Genomic DNA, 10,699 nt, shown 5'->3' with positions numbered 1-10,699 from the left:
AACTGCCCACTCCGGTAGAAAAATTAACTGGGGAACATCCTGAGTGAAGTGGTTCCTGGGAGAATCTCTCGGGAGACCAAGTATCTGTACAGGCAGGGGTTCAAAACAAGTTGCAGAATAGTCTTCTGGTATCCCAGTGTGCTTTGCTTGCTCTTCATTTCCCCCTCTGCACAGGGCCAAGGAAAGAGTCAAGCAGGGAGCATAACAGGTTCTCTGAGTTTTTTTGGGGGGGCTGGAGGAGCCCAGCACTGAAACACTCTTGGGGCATGTTCTGTTCCTTGCTTTTTTTTTTAGGTGCTGAGGGCTCACTCAAGATGAGACCAACCAGAATCAGCCAGTCCCCTTCCTGCTCCCCCCCAGATAGCAGCACAAGGGTGTTGGGAAGTATGGGCCCCTGCCCAGTTGCAGCTGGGCTGGAACAGAACGTGGTGTTGGGGGAGGGGCGGCTGTGCAGGGGATGGGTACAGACCTGCCCCCTTTCTTCCTTAATGTGTGTGGCAACCTGAAAGACCCCTGCTGGGACTGCAGCACGGCCCTCCCAGGATCTCCTGTCGAAGCCTGGCCTGAGGGAGGGGGCACTTTGAGCTGCAGTTCCTCCAGCATATGGTCCCTTGAAATGAGTCAATCAGTGCTGACCTCTGCCTCCACTTACATCACTTGCTGGGCAGAAAAAGAAGCCTGCAGAGGCTCTGAGATGCATGCTCTAGGCACCTCTGGCAGCCCAGGGCCAGCACTGTGGGCTCTTTTCTCTGCTTGAACTTTGCACAAGTAAATCTTGCCTAGGAAAACAAACCTGGGAGTTCTCCTTGGTGACTTTGAGTGCGTGTCTGCAGCCAGTGTCTCAGTACTGGAGACGGTGCTAAATGTAAAAGTCACATAATTGTTTACAAATATCTGGTTGGTCTAATAAAATATCTCTTCTACAAGTGTGATTCCTCCATACCACCTTGAACTTCTGGTATTTGTTACCTGTCTAACTTAAGCATGTTCAAATGCTTTGTATCTTCCAGCTCAAATCCCACTCCTCCTAATTCTTTATCAGTGAAGCTCTTAAAATGCTGAACTTGTCGTCATTTTCCAGAGCAAAAGATGGATATCAAACACAGGCTTGACTATCTGAATGCCAAAGAGGCTGGCTTGATGGGCAGGTGGCCTTTCCTAGAACACCAGTGCTGTCAAAGACCATTAAGAAAGGAAATAAAACACACCAGCCAAACAATGTCCATATTGGACCAATTCATTGCAAGTGTCAGATGTGTTTAGCAAGAGCAGTTGTAAATTGAACTGGATAGTGAAATTTAAATGTCTATGCCAGTAGTGATCAACCTTTCAGCTGTTGGACCGCATGGGCAATGCCCAGTAACTTGGCGGGCTGCATCTAGTGCCTGGAACAGTTGTGGTAGGCCTCATTTGGCTTTGTGTGGCAGTGGGGAGAAGGGGAGGCAGCCCAACCCGCTATTAATGACTACCATTCCTCTGCCACCAAACTTCCTGACCCATTGGAAGCTCCACAGGCTGCTTCCACAGGTTGCATGTCGCTTGCAGACTGGATGTTGAGCTCCCCATATCTATGCAGTGCAATTAAAATATAAGCAGAAACCTGGGCTAGTTGTTGTGGCATAAGTTAGCTGGGCTACTTTTAGTACTGTCTGTGGCCTAGTCAAGTTCCCATCCTTAAAGTCAGTTGTAAGTGGCTGTCTGTAAAGAATACAGTTTTTGACCCTGTTTGTCTGTGCATGTGTCCCAACCTCCAACTATATTTAATCCTACACATTGGAGAACAGAGTTTAGTTTTAATGGTTTTTGTGCATGTCTGGGACATGTATTGGTTCTAAGATTAGTGAAACCCAAACTATAAAGCTGAAGAAGTGATATAAGATGGGTACTTTCTCTAAAGCTTCATTTGGCATCTTGGGCTCTGCCTATATGTAGAAATTGACTGATACAGTTATTGCAAAATAAGCTGTTCATAGTAGTCTTTGATTTGGAGACCAGTTCTCTCCCAAACAAAGTAATTTTCATTTCAGAACTAATTATTTCAGAATAAAATCCTTTCCTTTTAGTCACGTGGCAATATTTGGGATCTGCGCTGGGTCCAACACCTAAATTTATTCTTTAGCAGTTATGGTCAAATTTCCCAGGTAGGCAGGATCTCTTTCCCCTGTTCTGAATCTTGCTCTGAAACTTCTTTTTTTTTCAACTTCCATACTTGCTAAGAAATGATAAGCCTTAGACTTGTTAAGAAGGCTCAGGTGCACACCCTTACTAATTGATACAAAAGTAATGGATTTAAACTGGTGAATTTTTCTCATCTGCTGTGATGCTGTGTGCCTCTTGAAGGATACCAGTGCTAAAACTACATGGGATGTGTTTTGTTTCATAGACATTAGGGCTGGAAGAGACCTTGTAAGATCATTGGGTCTAGCCCCCTGCCCAAGGGGCAGGAATTCAGCTAGGTTCAAAGGATCCCAGCAAGATAAGCATCCAAATCTTTCTTGAAAGAGGCCAGAGTAGGAGTTTGCACCACTTCCTGGAGGGAGTCTCTTCCAGGCCTTGGGGACTTGGACAATAAAGAAGTTTTTCCTTATGTCCAGCCTAAAATGGTCTTGGAGGAGTTTGACTCTTGGACCTTGTCATTGCTCGGGGTGCTCTGGTGTACAGTCATTCCCCCAGATCCTGATGCACACCCCTTACGTACTTATAGGCTTCCACCAAGTCACCCCTGAGCCTGCGCTTGTCCAGGCTGAAGAGTCCCATAGCTCGCAGACTCTTTGTAAGTCTCTTGCTATCTGAGCATTCACATGGCTCTCCTCTGGACTCTTTCAGGCTTCTCCAAATCCTGTTTGAATTGTGGATCCCAGAACTGGATGCAGTGCTCCAACTGAGGCCTCTTTTGGTCATGGTGCTAGCAAGTGTAGCGCTGCTGAGCCTGAGTGTAATGCAGGTTTTTATTCCCAAAGTGGAGCACCTTGCATTTCTGTTTTGAAGGCCATCAGGCTTTCATCCACCCACCTTGCAAGCCTGTTGAGGTCAGCCTGGATTACCAGCCTATCCTAAAGTGTGGATGCTCTTCCCCAAAGCTAGTTAATGATACCAAACTTAGCCAGTCTGCTTCTGACACCAGTGTCCAGATAGTTTATGAACACACTACGGAGTACAGGTCTGAGTACGGAGCCTTGGGACTCCACTAGTCACTGAGTGCCATGTTGATTCAGTTCCATCAGCTACCACTCTGGGTCCAACCTCGGAGCCAGTTCCCCAGCTGTCGAACTGTGGAGCAGTTGAAGCCACAGTTGCCCAATTTTTTCCATGAGGACATCATGGGACATCAGGTCAAAGGCTTTTTTTTAAAAGGTTATGATAAATTATATCAACTTCTTCCCTTTTGTCCAGGTTATGTCGCCTAATCATAGAAGAAAATGAGGTTGGTTAGGCAAGACTTGCCCCCAACGAACCTGTGCTGACTGTCCCTCAGAATGTTGCCTTGTGTTAACCTGTCAAGAATGGGGTCTTTGATAATTTTTTCCAAAATCTTTCCAAGGGTTGAGGTGAGGTTAAACCGATTTTGGCCTGTAGTTTCCTGGGTTGTTTTTCTTCCCTTTTTTGAAGATGGGCACCACATTGGCCCTCTTCCAATCTTCAGGTACTTTGCCCAAGTGGTATGAGTTCTTGAATATCCTTGCCAGTGGCTGTGCTATGATGGCTGCCACTTCCTTTAGCACTCCTGGGTGCAATCTATCTAGAGCAACTGACTTGTGGGGATCCAGCCTCAAGGTACTCCCCCATAAGATCCATGCCAATGGTGAGCACATTTGCCCTCATCCTGGTCATCCCACATCATGTTAAGCAGGGTGGTCCCTTTTGGGCTGGTAAAAATGCGAAGTAATCATTAAGCAGTCTGGCTTTTCCTGGGTGTCAGTACTCAGCTGCCCCAGCTGGTTTAGCAGGGGCCCAATGTTACCCTTGTTTTTCTTTTTCTTGTCTTCGCAAATCTGTGCCCCCTTCCCCCCTGCCCCCAAATATAACTCTTTTTGGTCTCCTTGGGAATAGTCAGATGTGTGGGAAACTTCAGTGTGCTATCTTAGAGTCTTCAATATATACACATTTTTAAGTTGCTGCCTGTGAATAGGATCATTGTGCAGAGAGCAGGGTGTTGCTAAAACACTGGAAATACTTGGCACATAGAAGGGAGATTAGGAATATCCTAAGTTTTTGTTTGTTTGGCTTTTTAAAAAAAGGGGGGGTTGTCATGAGCCTACAGTGTTAGTGCTGGCCTTCATGGGTAAATACCCGAGAATAGGAGTTCTTTACTACCTTATGTGGACACTTTAAAGTAAGCATCTGTATGGAGAAGCACATGTCTGTGGTATGTATTGTATTGTACTTGAAATCTTCATCTGAGAATTTTTTTCCAATAGTTTTATTGTGTTTAGACACTTATCCTTGCTTAGGCACTTGTTTTCAATTTCATTGCTATTGTCCCCTATCATTAGTCCTAGTAACTGTGTGCTTATTTTAAAATATAAAGGACTGCTGAAGAACTGGTATGGCTTCTTCCAAGTAGGGAGCATGACTTGGTTTCACATTCCTATCCATTATTATGCAAGTGACACTTCTTTCATCAGAATCACTTCTACCTTGTACAGCCACACACAATATGCTACTAAATTATACCAGCATAATTAAAAGCTGTGAGCCCCCTAACATGACTGTAGACATGCTTTCTATTGGCATCACTTTGAGTAAAATAGTACATTGCTGATTAGAATTCTTGCACTGATATAAACAGTGTGTGGATAAGCATCATATGTATTGCATTGCATGCCTTAATCATGTACCTATGCAGGGAACTTTTGTTAAGGGCTCATAAAGTGAGGCTACTTGGGTTGTTTTTCTGAAGTATTATATCAAAATCACCCAACAAGTAAAATGTTTGTAGTTAATCACTTGCCTTCCCAGGAGTGATTTTTTAACCATGGTTGGTCCCAAGTTACCTTTCTCCTGGAGTAGAAAGAAAAAACCTCCGAGGAAAAAAGCCTGAACATCTGCATGCTTGTTGCTGCTCTTCCAGGAGAAATCACTTTCCCAGGAGAAACTGAATGGTATATGAGACCTAAGATAGCAGTGAGGCTTGACTAATGGGGGGTTTTTTCCACCCCCCCAAGTGCTGATTCTGCTATGTTTTAAGGGCTCTAAGTATTTGGAACTTTTTTTCAGAAATTTAGTTCCATAAATCACCTGAGCCCTGCCTTCATTTCTGAGTCCTCATTCCTGGTGCAGATCCCAGTCTTCATTAGAATAGGGTGCTTCACTGGACACTCTAATACTCTCCAAAGCTTTTCCAAATGACAGTAGTATAAAATTTGATTCTTAGCATTTTAACTGATGTACTCCTAACTAATCAGTGTGTGGTATAATGCTAGACTACCAGCAGAGGCTTCAGACTTGAGGAAAAGCAGAGTTGATTCCCACTTGATAGGAGGGTGAGTATCCTCAAAAAAAGCCTGTTAGCTTCTGTGAGTCGCTTGTGAATCGGAGTTACCAGTCAGAAGGGTAGAGGGGGGGACACCTTTTTTAAGAGACCCTCCAAGAAGAAGATGGGAATGGATAGAGCCCTTGATAGCTTTCCATTGCCTGGAACTAAGTTGTCTCCCCTTCTCCTAAAAGCTTGCAAGGATTCTACTTGGTGACTTCCCCCTTGCATGTTACTGGTGACATTTCTATGCTTCCCCCCTACCCATCATTTATTAATAGTGTTGCTAATATTGTTATTACCTGTCTCTTAATAGACTTAGTTCTCTGGTATCAAAATTCATTCTCTTGCCTAAGCCCTCTTAAGATGACATTCTGTTCCCATTTGGTCATCTAAGTGGCCATTAAGACTGACTGACTGGCCACTAGATGACCAAATGTGAGATGAAAATGTCATCCTTAATACACATAGCTTAGGGGAAGCATGCATTTTCATCAGGCTTCTTTTAAAAAGTAGAAAAATTAAGTATTTTCACCCAAAATAAAAACACTGGTACTTAACTGCCCAGAAGTAAAGAGTACCATTTTTAGACTTTTCCAGACTCCTGTATCTAGTAGTGTGATGCCTTGGTACAGTATGTGGTAGTTTTGTTCCACACACACTGGAGTAAGTAGCAGATGATTTTGTCCCTAGTCTCAGTCTTTAACGGCAGACATTTGTGATCAGGGTTAACAAGCAAGAACTGCTTGAGCTGGCTGGGTCTTCCTAAACTCACAGCTTACTGCTTTTGCTATGATCTGCTGTTTTTGCCCTCTGCTCTTTGTACAACTATTGGAACAATGAATGCTCTTCCAAACCAGGTACAGCTATTGCAGTTAACTCTCCAAATACTTGTTTTGACTTGTGCAAATATTTTTAAAGCCTTGATTTGAAATATATCCTTGAGGTTTTTATAAGACTGTGTAGACATAATAAGTCATGGAGTATGTCTGAACTCAGTGATTGACTGTGTGTGGGTAGAAGTTAGCACTTGTGAATTTTTACGCACATATTATGATTTCAGCATATAAATGGTCTTGCTTTGAACGCATTTCTTGGTAACACTGACATTTTTACTTCAAATTATTTACTTTTTTCCTCTTGTATTGATAAAATCACTTCCTCCTATTCCCTGGGGTAGATTTGTGTGTTTTTGTACTTTATTCTCACCCATGTGTTCTTTCCTCTTCCCCTCCTCCCCCTCCATTCATTCATATGCCTTGCACACAAGCACACACTACCTCTGTAAGGGAAGAGGTTCTGCTGGGTCACAGAGCCTGCTTTCTCTCCCAGCAGTGAAATGGGCTTTGAAGTCATGAAGGACCCTTAGAAAATTTTAAAGAGAAAAAGCCCTCCAGCATAAACAAGCCTAGAATGAGAGAGATGATTTTCTAGAAGTTTGTTTGTATTGTAGTTGTATGATGCAGTCTTAATTCTCCTTGGCTGCTAGGAAGAATCTTGCATCTAAGAGTTGTTGGCTTACTGTAGGCTTTCTTGCATTCATGTTAAGTTTCTCACTACTAACTGACCACCTATTATGCCTGCATTTATGTGAATTCATACCACCATATGGTATGTGATTGTCAGGTGGCATGAATCACATTTGTGCAAGGATAGTATTTAAATGAGAAGACCTGAAGATGTGAAAACTGCAAAGTGATTCAGTAGAGCTCTGTTCTGAGTCATGCCCAACTATGTTTTAGCTTGTTCTGTTGTTGGACAATGTTGTCTTTTTAAACGCAGCTTAAAACTGAGGTCATGATGGCTTTGTGGGTTGTTTTTTTTTTTTTTTAAATTGAAGACTTCATTGCAAGAGTAGGGTTGCTAGTCTTCATTGCAATGATTTCAGATATGGCATCTTTTTCTCCAGGGAACTTACTTGCAAAGGCTTCTTCCTGTTCCAAACAAGTGTTCTCTTGGATTTCTGTGGTGGTAGCATACCTTTCTAAGGAGCCTATATTTGATCTTGAGGAAGAACTGATCTGTTCCTGTTCTCTTGCTCTTCCTGCTCCAACAAATAACTTGAAATCCTTTAGAATGAGACTGCTTTATGTACCTGCTATAAGCCATATTTTAAGGCACTCTGGAGGTCTTTGCATTGGACAGCAAAGACATTTTAAATCATGCTGTTTTTATTTTTATGGCTTAGTGTAGGCTGGGGAAGCCAAAAAGCAGACTGGGTACCAGCAAATATTACAGTGGAGCTTACAGAAGCCCTAGCTTCATGGAGATGTGGCTACTGATTAGGCTACAGCCTTCAGTTAAATTATTTTGGAGCATTGATAAAGCTATTGGGACCTGTAGCCTTAATTGGGTCATCCTCCTTTATAACAATGTTAGCAGCTTTTCACCATGTTTCTTTCATGTAGCTACTTTAGTTGCTCCTTTGGTGCTTGATACCATGGGACTTGATTTGTGCAAAGCTTGAGTTTCCTGTGCCTGAGGTATTGGATTTTTGAAGATGATGGTTAAAGCTACATCTATTAACAACCTGTTTTTCTTAATTACATTTGGCTGACTTCATGCCTATGACTGCAGTATCATATTGTTTCACTGAAAACATCCATAGAAGCAGAACTGAGAATAAGAGGATGCCAAGTATTTAACTACTGCTTTGTCATAGGAAACTAAACCTGTACCAGCATCAGTGTACCCCTTCCTTCCCAGTTGTGCAAGTCTAGAACTGGTGCTTAGATGGATGCATTGGGAAAAGTATAGTGATTCAGAACATTTTATGCCATAATTGCAAAGCATCAGACTTCTTTATCTGATTCTCCCCCCACATCAAAATCTTAGTTCTAATATCCTGTTGGAATATAAGTAAAACACTATAGGGGAACACCAATTGGCAGCCTCTGGCCCACAGGCTGATCTAGCCCATCAAACCTTTTGACATGTCAGTGGCTTTCCCTTGCTGCCATAGGGCAGAGAGCACTGGCTGTCAGCACACTCCCCATGCTCCTCTGGGGAGCAGTGGCACTTGTGCTGTGGATTGGGTTGGTCCAGCCTGCAGCCTTCAAAGCTTGCAGACTGCTGCTGGGTAGGGAGTAAAACAATGCTTTAAAGTAAAACATTGTGAATAGGGAAGTGGTGGGGAGAAAAAGGTGGGCTTTTTTATTTACTGTTTTGAGTAAGTACTAATAGTATTCCAGTTGAAAAATTAGCAGAGAGGAGGCTCAAGATTTAGTATCAAAACTCTGTAATAGGGTTCAGTAGACTTTTTTTATTGGAAATCCTGGTTCTTTGGTGGTATGGCCATTAGTTTTTGTGAAAGTGATTCAATGCATTAGTGATTGTGTGGCTTCTATTCCTTGTCTCTTAATATTTTGGGTTTTGTCAGGTTTTTATCAGTTGTGACCTTTGAGACATTTGGGACCCTAGAAGTGCAAGTTTCATAATTTCTTGATAGCTTTTTTTACCAAGATAAATGATTTAAGTGTGAAACTTTGCACCCATCAGTTCAAGTTGAAGTGTGGTGTTCAAAACACCAGTCTGATGTCTTAATGGCTAGGGGCAGAAGTTACAAACTGGTATAAGTAATCAGAAACCAGTTCAGATCTGTTCAACAGAAATTCACTGCACATAATGTAGCTTCAGATGGCTGAAACTGGTTTAAGGTAAGTCTGGATGGATGTAGTATCAGACTTAACTGATTTAGGTTAAATTTAGTTTGTTGAACTTCTGTCCCAGATCCCCTCCAGATTCAAGTTAACTCAGTCCCCCAGCATCCCAGGATGCTCTGCACCTTCCCTCCTTGCAGGGTGGGTGGGCTAGCCTTGGCCCAAGCTGTCTGTTCTGGTTGAGTAGGGAGATATGCTGCTTGGGCCGCTGCAGGCATATAGCTGCATTTCTGGAATCAAAAGTGAATGTCTGTTCACTTGCTTATTGGTTCAATCCATACAGCTTAAACTAACTGGCGTAGACTGAATCGGTTCAGCCTCCAACTTTTTGACTGTCTGTACTTGGCCAGTATGATGAACTAAAAGCACATCTGGAGAAGACTTTTTTTTTTGTAACTTTTAATATAGACAAGTTTGCCTAAAGAATTTCCAGGCTTTGTTGAACTTCTTAAACTTGCATAATGGAGAGGGAAACTAATGTTATTAAGTACATGGGTGAAGTTGACAGTTTTAGCCAATGCAGAATTTTAAAGCTAGTTACATTCCATTAAAAAAAATTAAGAAATTAATTAGTATTTTCATCATTGAGATGCACATGCTTAATTGTATAGTCCCTCATTGGACTTAAGGTCTCCAAGTGTAAAACTCCATCCGTATAAGTCTTGAGAAATAAATACTTAAGGAAAAAGTGCTTTAATGAATATCTAATGAACAGATGGTAATAACACCCTGTCTCTAAAAGAAAATAGTTGTCCTTTAAATTTAGAGAGAAGCAATCACAGATTTTTATATGTTCATTCCTTTTTCCTTATGCATATATATATAAAACAGCCTTCTGGCTAATAAACATCCCGGTGTTTTTTGTTTTTTTGTTTTTGTGTTTTTTTTTAACCTACCCTCAAAGCCTTCTAGGTTTGGTTGGTTGATTTTATTTTTTTTTCCCCCCAGTCTTAATTTTCAGTCTGAAGTTAAGCTATAGCACAGATGTTTAAAAAACAAACACACACAACCCCCCCCCACCAACTGTGTAATAAACCACCATGGAAAAGCTTTCTAAAATGTCTTTCATTGTTGCTTTGTGCTTTTAAAGCAAGATTCAGAAAAGCTGGGAAGTAAATGGCACCACCTCCCCACCCCAACCCCCCCAAACCCATGTACAAATTCCATAGGCTTATATGGAAAGGGAAGAGGTGCTCACAGCATTGGTTGTCTACAGCTGGTCCATGGTTGAGAAGAAGTCCTGCCTGGCCAGGACTGGGCTCTGGGGGCCTCCAGCAACCCCCACCTAAACCCATCATACTCTGCACACCTGATCTGCTGTGCAGGGCCCCAGCCCACAGGGCTCCCCATAGGTCTCTGAAGAGCCCTGCAGATATCATTGGGCCAGGGGGCCAGATCAGGCCAAGGGTCAAGCACCCCTGACTTTAGGGGAATTTGCTTTTTTAGCTGGAAAATGGGGTTACTGGCATGTGTGATAAAGGGCATATGCTGAGATTTAAAAAAATACTATTACTGGCTTGGGGATCTTCTAACATTACAGTAAGCTGTAAGATTGGCTCAGAAAAGC

The 10,699-nt window shown here is 42.4% G+C and overlaps 1 protein-coding gene across 9 annotated transcripts in view; it reads left to right on the top strand.

The window, feature by feature from the left end:
- PICALM (phosphatidylinositol binding clathrin assembly protein) overlaps window positions 1-10,699 on the top strand; it is a 123,874-nt gene that overhangs the window by 49,646 nt on the left and 63,529 nt on the right. The gene's annotated exons all lie outside the window — the stretch shown is intronic.

This window comes from Gavialis gangeticus, unplaced genomic scaffold, assembly GCF_001723915.1.
Source record: "Gavialis gangeticus isolate Ggan-Ray unplaced genomic scaffold, GavGan_comp1, whole genome shotgun sequence".
Classification (NCBI taxonomy): domain Eukaryota; kingdom Metazoa; phylum Chordata; order Crocodylia; family Gavialidae; genus Gavialis; species Gavialis gangeticus.
The sequence above is the reverse complement of the archived record's forward strand: the minus strand, read 5'-3'. Positions and strand labels throughout refer to the sequence as shown.